The sequence below is a fragment of the Quercus robur genome, chromosome 6 (genome assembly GCF_932294415.1).
Source record: "Quercus robur chromosome 6, dhQueRobu3.1, whole genome shotgun sequence".
Classification (NCBI taxonomy): domain Eukaryota; kingdom Viridiplantae; phylum Streptophyta; class Magnoliopsida; order Fagales; family Fagaceae; genus Quercus; species Quercus robur.
The window spans coordinates 47029755-47041355 of NC_065539.1; positions in this window are offsets into that span (position 1 = coordinate 47029755).

Here is an 11601-nt window from a genome sequence, read left to right on the forward strand (position 1 = left end):
GTAACTCCGAAGGGTTTCACCAACCCTCATCTTTATGGAAAGTAGCACATCCACTGGCTGTGGCACTTGGCTGCATGTCACGAATCTACTGCCGAATTCTTGAATTAGCTCGGCAAAGTTACGAATGGAGCCTTTTCGTAACCCGTTGAACCATTTCAGGGCAGTGGAACCGAGACTGGAGGGGAATACCTTACACATCAAGGCATCATTGTGTGCATGCAAGGACATCATGTGGATATAATGACTGACATGCTCCACAGGGTCCGTCTTCCCGTCGTAGGAATTGAATGGCAGTCTTGTAAATCTACTCGGCATCGGGGCTCGTTCAATTTCGTCTGAGAATGGTGACCGAGCAGCCCTTCGTAAGGCTCGGCTCATGGCATCCATGGCAGCACTGTGGGGTCGCCATTCCTCTGGCGAATCAGTCCTTCGGTCCCCGTATTCATGCGAACGCGAACGATCCTGGAAGTGACGTGTCTCTTGGGAATGTGAGTGATTCCTTCGTCGGTGTGATTCTTGAGAGGGTGATCGGTTTTGGAATCGTCGTGTACTAGATTGGCTAGAGCTCTCTCCGCGCCGATCTCCCGTGCTATCATTTCTCCTTTGCCGGTGGTGGCAGTCCCTTTCTTGGCGTCGACCCCTTGCTTCCAGCTCTAGATCCATCACCAGTCTACGCAACTGCTCCAGCTCTCGGTCTCTGTCATCATACTGCCTGTGTCTCGAGACGCCGGACACCATTTGGCGGGTCTGATCTGACCCTTCTCCTAAGCTAGACTCTTCCTCTCCTCGCAGGCGCTCCCTACCCTCGCGCCTTTTCTGTCTTCGTTCCTGCCATGTGGACCCCCGAGAAGATCCCACGGAACCGCTCTCAGCACGCCTTCCCGAATGACGTTCAGACATTTCCCTTATTTGAGTCTCAGTCGAACCACAGCTTTGTAAGAAGGCCTCACGGTGGGCGCCAATTGTGCAAACCCAAAACGAGACTGTTGGGCTCAACCTCCCTTGGGCTTACAATTTATTTGTAAGGTGGGCTTCAAGATTTCCTACTTTGGGTCGTTCTCGGCACAGAGACTCAAAGTAATATTCCTCCCATCTCTAAATGACTGTTTTCACTTCTTTTTTCTGAAACCCCCTCATCTTCCCCAACTTCTGCTATTTATAGCTTAGGTTAGTAGGGAGATCATGATTATTGCCACCGCTAGTGCAATTGAAGGTCCAATATTATCTGTTTTAAGTGGGTGTTTAGGTGAGAGTAGGATGTAACAATTATGGCCTTGGAACTTGGTTCCAGTTCAGGCGAATCTGCTCGATAATGGTGTTCCTCGAGCATCCCATGATTTGCTCAGACAAGGTTTATATGATTGTTCGGGAGGTACTATGCCGAGCGCATCTCTGGATCCGAGGTCCAAAACTCGTTTTTTATGAAGGCAGTTTCAAGAAGGATTTAGGGCGATGGGGCCGTTCCATTGGGCCTGAGCCCAGGGCCCATATGGGTCTTGGGATCTTAGTGCCGTACACTTAATTATCCTTTATTTGGAAGGAAAATATGATTTCATAAGCTATTATGAACTAGTTGAAAGGTTATTCCTCTCCTTTGCGGGTTTTTTCGAGTGGCACACAACCTCAAAACACATCGTTAGCCTTCTTTATCATTTGTGTGGAAGTGAGTAGTGCATTCAACTCCCCAAACTAAAACTGGGTTAGTGAGGAAGTTCAATCAAGTTCAAACACGTGACGAATTGAAAATAAAAAGGCCCTAAACAAGTGTTGCTCTTTACTGTTGCAACTATTTCTTTCAGTGAGACAAGCAAAATGACAAAATAAAACTATTGGATCTTGGGCAACACACAATATCACTGTATTTAGAACAAAACAAATTTTATGATTTTTAGGGTGGGTTTGGATACCGCTTATTTTGTTGAAACTGAAAACTTATTACTGAAAGTATTGTAAATAAAGGTAAAAGTTAGTTAAAATAGTACAATGAGGCTCATAAATAGTACCAAAAAGTGCATGAACAGTACCATGGGACCCACCATTTTTTCAACAAAACGTAAAAAACTTTCATCCCCAACGCAATCCAAACGCACGCTTACAGGGCATGGGGAGAGATGGTAGTGGATTAGCTGAAAACTTAATCAAATTGAATATCAACTCATTCAAAAATGATTGTCACTATTTAAAGTTTTGGAGACACTAAAAAAACATTGACTTCTAAGTGGGGTTCATATGAATAAAAAAATTTCTTTTGGCAAAAGTCTTATAATCATAATTAACAAGGTCAATATAAACAAATGATTAAATCTCTCTCCATTTTGAATATATTATCAATATATTAACAGTTAAAAGTTTATATGTAATTTGTCAGGTGACAACTAAACTCGTGATATTAAATTTCAAAACAAACTTTTGAAATGATTCATGTCTCAAGTTTATAATATTTTTGTTTTTAAATATCACCCATATAATCGGGTCTTAGATGCAGTGCCTGAAATGGTATTGGACCAATATACAAAATTCCCAATAAAAATATTAATCACCAGATTCACCACGTTTGATCATAGTTTTATTACTTTTATATAACTTTGCAATATATAAATGTTCACAAATTAATGAAGACACCTATGCGGATTGCGCAGGTTGAATGATTATTTGGACATTTTTTTGCCAAAAACCACCGTGTTTTCGGAGTTCGACCCATGACTCTCAAGCTTCAGCACTTTTAAGCGTCATGGATGGATTGAACTATTATTACTATTTTCCTCATTTCATGAAATATTAATTTTTTGCTAAATATTCTGTTATTGGAAATTATTTCGTTACAAAGCTTTTATTGCAACTTATTTAAGTATGTAGTCTATTTTTTGAACTAGCTTTCTGAAAGTCGAGTTCCACATTGGAACTCGATTTCCCCAAAGTCAAGTTCTTCTATGCAATTTGGTGGAACATGGAACTCGAGTTTGAGAAAATTGAGTTATATGTTTGCCGCATATCATTGAATTGCATAAAATTCGACTTTGGCAAAATTGAGTTCTCTTTGAACTCGATTCTAAGAAAGTCAAGTGTTATATAACTAAAAAAGTTGCAATAAAAGCTTTTTAACAAACTAATTTTTAAAAATCAAATATTTAGCAAAAAAAAAAAAAAAACACCCATGAAATGTGTTTAAAGCCTAATCTTGTCACTTCATGGAATTGGCTACAAGTTTGAATCTTATTACTTCGTGGACTACCAATATCACATGGTGGACTCATGGTCCATATCTCTCCTACTTCGAGGATTAAGATTCAAGCCCATGACTTCTCTCATTAAGCTCACCACTTGTATTATGTCTCGTCTCTTTATTGTGAGAGGCCATAATTACACAATGGGTTTGAGATGAAAATGCACAGTCACAAATCAAAACTCCTAGTCACAAAATGGTTATTTTACTATAAATTTGAAATCATTTCATCCCACCAAACACCCATACTTCCAAAAAATAATATTTGGAAATTTTTTTATATCAAAACAAACAAAGTCTTAAAAAAATACAACTTCTTAAATTTATTCATAAATGACAAAATAAAATTTCAAATTTAGTATACAACACATAACTAAAACTAACTTAACTAATCCGCTGAGTTGAAATTGTTCAAATTTTCAAACGACCTGTCATTTGTGAGGTTGGTGGATTGGCGGTGGTTTAAAAATTTCCCAACGAATAATGTTAGGGACACAAAATTGTATAACTTGTGCCACAACTCGCCCACATGGCAAGTTGGAGTGGTAGAGGTGTGATGCTAGATCCATGTGGGGTACGCCTTTTACTCACAACTTGTCACGTGAGCAAGTTATAGTACAAGTTGTGTCATTTTATGTGTCCCTAATATTACTCTTTTCTAACACACCAACAGTGGATGAATTGAAATTTTTTCCTTCAACACACCCAATCTGACCCGCGTATAAGTCTTAGCAAAGAGTTTGGCCATGAGATGATGTAGTGATATTTTGCATTTAGTTACTATTGTTGGTGTGGATAGAAAATTTATTATTAATGGGATGAATTGTAAAATAAAGAATGAACGTAGGTGTATTGCAAAAGTGATTAAGTAAAATAAATAATGTGGCCTTTTGGTAATTTAAAATGTTTTTTTTTTTTGGTATAACCGGATGAGATGTTCTTAACTTGCATTTGCGATATTTCTTCCCCAAAACTCAGTTTCTTGCCACTTAAAAAACTAGGTCAGTTTATTATATTATTAGCTCTTTTCTTTTTTTTCTAAACTATTTTTAACAAATTAGCAAGTAAGCCAATCCAAACATACAAGGATGAAAGAGAATCTCTTTAATTGGTTTGAAAGAATTCGACCTAACAATAAACCAATTGGGCACTTGATCGATTGGAATTTAATCCAAGTGGAAAGATCAAGATTTCTTGAAATCATCATTAAGATAATTTTAATAAAAAAAAACTTGCATTGCAGCAAGTATTGATATTTTTTTGCGTGGATGGAAAGCATTGATAATTTGATATAAAACTAAAAACTAAGTTTTAAAGGGTTTAAGAGGGTGTTTGGTAATGTTGTTCTAGTAACGTTGTTTGTATTTTTTGGAAATACGTGTGAGTGAAAAAGTGTGTGGAAATACGTGTAATATTGTTTAAACACTGAAAATTGTTATTTTAGTTACACTACCAACAGCCCCTAAATGTCTTGAAATTAAATTTTCTAAACTCATTGATTATTATCCCACCAAAAAAATAGCGATATTGCTCTAAACTTCTAATAAAGTAATAATACAACCGTGTGGGGTTGGCTAAGTAGTTGGGCACTCAGTCCCAAAGTGGTTGTCTTGAGTGGAGGTGAAAGAACCCAAGTTCAAGTCGCAACACTTTGAAAAAACTCCCTGGGCCAGCAATTTACCTTTGCTCACCCGTAATGAGTCTCGTGACAGTAATTAGTCCTTTGGTTGAAAGTTTTGGGAGTAGACTGAGTCTTAAGACCCAAAAAAATAAAAATAATAATAAGATATATATATATATATTTTTTTTTTTTGAGATTTGGAGGGGGAAGAGAGAAAATCTATGCTGTTGTTGTTATTACTTGATATGGTGAGTGGGGAAGAACAAAACAGAGAAAATTGCAGAGAAAGAGGAGAGGTAGAGACCGAAAATAAAGAGGAATAGGGAGAGAGAAAAGAAAAGAGTTTACCATTCTGATATGTGTCAACATGTGGGGTCCACTTGTTCAGTAAAAATAGAGTTGTTTTAGGCTGTGTTTGTTTTGGGTGTAAATGATTCCCGGAAAATATTTTACACCCAGCAACGTGTTTGGGTGCACATGTAAAATAAAGTTTTTCGAAAAATCTTAAACTGTGACCGTAAAATAAGACTTTTGACTCGAAAAATCATTTACGCTTTTGTTTTACCTTCAAATAATTTTTGGACTCACACACCCAAAGAGAGAGAGAGAAAAAGCAAGAAGAGAGAGAGAGAGCACCAAAGTAATCAGACTGCCGTGCAAGCTCCATCCACCATCTGTCATTTGCCGTGCAAGCTACGTCCATCGTCCCTCTTCTCTTCCTCCCTCATTCTCTCTCTTTTCCTCTGACCAGCCATGGCCGAATCTTCAACTGCATGTCACTGATCTACAACCCACCCCCGCCGTCGCTGCCACCTCTAAATCGAACCGCTAATCTCGTCGCCTAAAGCCCCAAGCTCGATACTGATCTTGACAACCGACCGCAAGCCATACTCCACCAGGCTCTCCAACGCACTAGTTGATTTGGCTGCCACCACCAATCGCTGATCTGACCGCCACCGATCACCAGCCCACTCCACTCCACCCCAAACCCACCCAATCTGGCCGCCGCTGTCCTCCATTCACTCCGATCCCCTCTTTCCCGATCTATCTCTCTTTCCCTCAATCTCTCACTCTTTCTTCTTCCCCTCACCGAGTTTGTGAATAAGAAATTTTTTTATTTTGATTTTTGGTTGTGTTAAGTGTATATTTTGAATTTTTCTATTATAAAATTTGTTTGGGAGCTGAGAAAATGTGAAAAATTTGTAGAAAAATAATATTTTAAGAATATTACCAAACACTAAAAATCGTTTTCCGGACTATTTTCCATTGCAAATCCAAACACTCAGATTTCATTTTCCTTACGGGAATTCACTTTCCCTTTCATTCATTTTACACTTGGAATTCGATTTACATTGAACCAAAGGCAACCTTAGATGAAAACTACACCCGAATTTTTGAACCAAACGCTTATGTGATAGAGTTAAGAAAAATAGAGAACTGAATTTTGAGATATGAACTAAAGTTTTGAGTGATGAGAAATATTGAGAACTAAGTTTTGAGTCATCTTGAAACCAAACATGGCCTACACTAGGAATGAGACAATTTTGATGGTTCACATATTAGTGGGGTCCACGTGATGGAATCAATGTCTACGAAGTCATTCTCAGATTGTACATTAAACGAAATTACAGAATCCTAGGGTTGAAGCTTCCCTCTTATTTGTTTTACCTTCAAATAATTTTTGGACTCACACACCCAAAGAGAGAGAGAGAAAAAGCAAGAAGAGAGAGAGAGAGAGAGAGAGAGAGAGAGAGAGCACCAGAGTAATCAGATTGCTGTGCAAGCTCCATCCACCATTTGTCGTTTGCCGTGCAAGCTACGTCCATCGTCCCTCTTCTCTTCCTCCCTCGTTCTCTCTCTCTTTTCCTCTGACCAACCATGGCCTAATCTTCAACTGCATGTCACCGATCTACAACCCACCCCCGCCATCGCTGCCACCTCTAAATCGAACCGCTAATCTCGTCGCCTAAAGCCCCAAGCTCGATACCGATCTTGGCAACCGACTGCAAGCCATACTCCACCAGGCTCTCCAACGCACTGGTTGATTTGGCTACCACCACCAATCGCTGATCTGACCGCCATCGATCACCAGCCCACTCCACTCCACCCCCAAACCCACCCAATCTGGCCGCCGCTGTCCTCCATTCACTCCAATCCCCTCTTTCCTGATCTATCTCTCTTTCCCTCAATCTCTCACTCTTTCTTCCTCCCCTCACCGAGTTTGTGAATAAGAAATTTTTTTATTTTGATTTTTGGTTGTGTTAAGTGTATATTTTGAATTTTTCTATTATAAAATTTGTTTGGAAGTTGAGAAAATGTGAAAAATTTGTAGAAAAATAATATTTTCAAAATATTACCAAACATTGAAAATCGTTTTCCGGACTATTTTCCATTGCAGATCCAAACACTCAGATTTCATTTTCCTTACGAGAATTCACTTTCCCTTTCATTCATTTTACACTTAGAATTCGATTTACATCGAACCAAAGGCAACCTTAGATGAAAACTACACCCGAATTTTTGAACCAAATGCTTATGGGATAGAGTTAAGAAAAATAGAGAACTGAATTTTGAGATATGAAGTAAAGTTTTGAGTGATGAGAAATAATGAGAACTGAGTTTTGAGTCATCTTGAAACCAAACATGGCCTACACTTGGAATGAGACAATTTTGATGGTTCACATATTAGTGGGGTCCACGTGATGAAATCAATGTCTACGAAGTCATTCTCAGATTGTACATCATTCTCAGATTGTACATCAAACGAAATTACAGAATCCTAGGGTTGAAGCTTCCCTCTTATTTATTTTCATTAGAAAAAACAATTTCAAAGAATAATGGTAAAAATTGTTTTTTTTTTAAGTATTTTTTTTAGCAGAAAAAAAAAGGACAACTATTAGCATCCTCATAACTCTACAATGGCATATGTGAATTTTTATACTATGGGTCTGTTTGGATTGAGCTTATTTTTGCTGAAACTGAAAACTGAAACTGAAAATACTGTAGAAAAATAATTTTTAAATGTGTGAATAGTATAGTGAGACCCATTTTTAATAAAAAAGTGGCTGAAAAGTGGAATTTGTGGGTCCATAAACAGTACATCTGTGCACTGTTTATGGTTGACTCGGTCAAATAATGCGGCTGAAAAAAAAAAAAAAAAAAAAAAAAAGAGCTGAAACGTGATTACAAAACGCAAACGTGCATTTCAGCCAAATCCAAACAGTCACTATATTGCTTATTTGCATTACATAAAATACCAATAACTTTTTTGATAAAATAAAATATCAATAGCTTTTCCTCTCTAAAAAAAAATATCAATAGCTTCATTTTACCTCCATAAAATAAATAAATAAATAAAAATTAATTTACCATTCTCATGCATCTCGTATTTGGACTGAAAAAGTGTAAAAATTCATGCTAGGCACGACGATTACTGTGCTTTGCTTTGATCTTAAAATAAAAATAAAAATGAAGATACCTTACTTGTCACGTGGTCATGCCATTTAGTGAAACATTGGGATCATCCCACCTCTTCAATAAATAAATTAACTAACAAAATTGTTTGTATGACTTTCAAGTAACGTATAGTTTTTCAATACATGATTTTTTACTTGGTGTGTGCGAGTTAGGTCAGTTGATAAAATTTATTATTATTATTATTTTTTTTTATACAAGATAGAATTCTACTCTAACCTAATCTAAGTGTTATATGTGTGTGAAATTCCCTCCTGGAGACTTGAACCCCGGCCCTTACCCCCCCACACTCTACAAGCACTTATACCTGTGGAGTGACCATCGCACCAAGGGTGTGCGGTGGTGATAAAATTTATTATTTTAAAATAAGAGATATAGAGTTTGATCCCTGCCGACACTAAAAAATCAATTGGTATCTTAGTTTAATAATAAAGAGATATTAGCAGAAGTGGACGCTATAAATTGAAACTCTCTCTAAAAGAAAAATACATTATTTTTTCCTATCCATTTATATTCTTGGAATCCTAAGGGTACGTTTGGTACACTGAATGAAGATTACAATAGGAATTGTAATCTTTATTACTAGGAATAAAATTTGTTGTAATGTAATAACTAAACTTATTCATTAGTTTGGTTGTGAGTTATAACATTAGAATGAAACTTAACATTTATTTTATGAAATTTCTTACTCATACAATTATATCTCCTTAAAAATTGTTATTTTTAAATTTAAGAGAGATATGTGTTTTTTTTTACGATTTTTTATTTTTATAATTATTAGATGTATATGGAAAGTTTGTTTATTTAGAAATATATTAAGTTTTGAAATTATTACACTTACTAAGGAATAACTAATACAACCTTTTAAAGAGGAATAGTTATTCCTCATTTTGAAGAATAGCTATTCATAAGGAATGATTATTACTTGTAATAAAAACATAATCAAACTAAAGAATAACTAAACCATGGAAATAACTATTATATTACAGCACCTATTACAGTCTACCAAACATGCCCTAAATATCGTCTTAGCGAGAAAAAAAAAGAGAAGAAAAAGAAGAAGAAATCCCAAATCGATGCTCGTCAACATATTTAGTTATAAAAGCAAGTGAATATATATAAATCTTATCTCTATATATTAAGAGGATTCATAAAGTTAGTTATGACTTAAAAAAATGTCAAAAATATCCATAATCTAATTAGATAATTTTTATTCTTAAAAAAAAAAAAAAAGGTTAAAATTGTAATTCAACAAAATTAAAAAAAAAAAAAAAATCAGAGAAGCTTTTTTTTAAAAAAAATTAGCACACTCTCTATTTAAATTAAGGAATATTTCATGCATGTTTAATACATTTTTTTTTCTTAAAAATTAACACACACTAAGTCCAGTAGTTTACTTAATTTCAAAATCTAAATTTTAGTTTCAAAATCATTTTTTGTGTAATCTCACTAAATATAGATAAATTTAAATTGAAAAATTTTATTAAACTCAAAAAATAAAAAAGTTACATCACACATGTGGTACGCGTGTAATGAGGCTAGTTATTATTATTGTTTTGGCTCTTAAACAGAATTGATTATTGATTATTAAGCTAAACAAGGAAAGTAATGCTCTTTTTTTGTTCATTCGTTTCTATCATTGTACTAATTGTACTTCAAAGTCCCGTACAAAAGAGAAATTGTACTGTCAAATTTCTTTATTTCTTTTTTCTTTGAAAAGCAAAGTTTCTTTATTTCTAAAATAAGAGATATGTGGAAGAGTTGAATTGAGTGTAAGTTAGTGGCTTGTGGGGGTTGAAATAAAATGTCAATGGTATTTTTAGACAACTGATGAAATATAATTAGATCCGACAATCTCAAATTCGTTGTCCCCATAATCCTCAAAATGTTCACTAGACCACCATATAATATAAAGATTTAGTGATTTTCTTCATACAAAGTTTGATATGGACAACGAAAATTACATCTACATATATAAAGATTTAGTGATTTTCTTCATACAAAGTTTGATATGGACAACGAAAATTACATCTACATATATAAAGATTTAGTGATTTTCTTCATACAAAGTTTGATATGGACAACGAAAATTACATCTACATATATACTTGCGTCAAACAATAAAAAATCCAGGTCGTGCACTTCATTGCGACAACTGTTGTAATATGCTAAGGTTCATGTAAGAATATTCCTTATTAGAAAAGGAAAACTCCCAAAACATATTAACTATAAAAAAAATCCTACAATATAATTTTTTAAGTGTTTGTAATCACTACCATTAGTTTTTAAAATAGAAAGGAAAAAAAATACTGTATTAAAGTAATGTAGAGATAGAAGTACAGAAAAAAAAAAGAATTAAGGTGAATCAGCCTGACGAACTATATCTATCACAGAAAGCAACAATCACGTCTTTGTTATTTTTTTCCTCAAAAAGAAAATCTTTGTTATTTTAAATTATATGTTACTTCTTTGTTATTTCTTTCCAAAAAAAGAGGAAGTTACAATTAAGTAATTAACCCTATGCAAGGAAAATACAAGAATGCATTTAAGTTCGACATGATGATCTAAAACCACAAAATCCATGGTATTACAAAATCTTTATTTTTAATTTTTTTTTATACAAGATAAAATTTATACTTTAGTTTAATGTAAGTGTATATGTGTGTGAAACTCCCTCATGGAGGAAAAATTATAAGGTCCACATGGTGGACAAGTGACGTGGTCTACCATTCCACTAAAAAACTTCCACTTGTTTAAAATTGTTAGTTAGAAAATTTTTTTAAACAGAAATTAATTACTGATTCAGCAATTTTAAACAAGTGGAAGTTTTTTAGTGAAATGATGGACAAATGACGTGGTCCACCAAATGACTTTATAATTTCTCCTCATGGAGACTTGAACCCCGGCTCTTACCCCCCACAAGTACTTATTCTTGTGGAGTGACAACCGCACTAAAAGTGCGCGGTGGTAAAACTCATGTTAACATGTCATTGTTACAAAAATATGATAATCCTTGATATTTTATAAAAACATGGTCTATATATTAAATACTTAAAACAACCAATTTGGATCATGAATATTAGTTAGTGTGTTAGGAAAGTGAGAGAAGACGCAATCTCTAGAGACATAAAAAAATTTCATAACTGTTATATAGTAAGTTGTAAATGGTCGATAAAAAAAATTAGAGGAGAAGTAAAAATTTGTTATTTTAATTTTTAACTGTTGTGAATCAGAATTATTCGAACCTCATTTACACAAAAAATTGATTGGTATCTTAATTTGA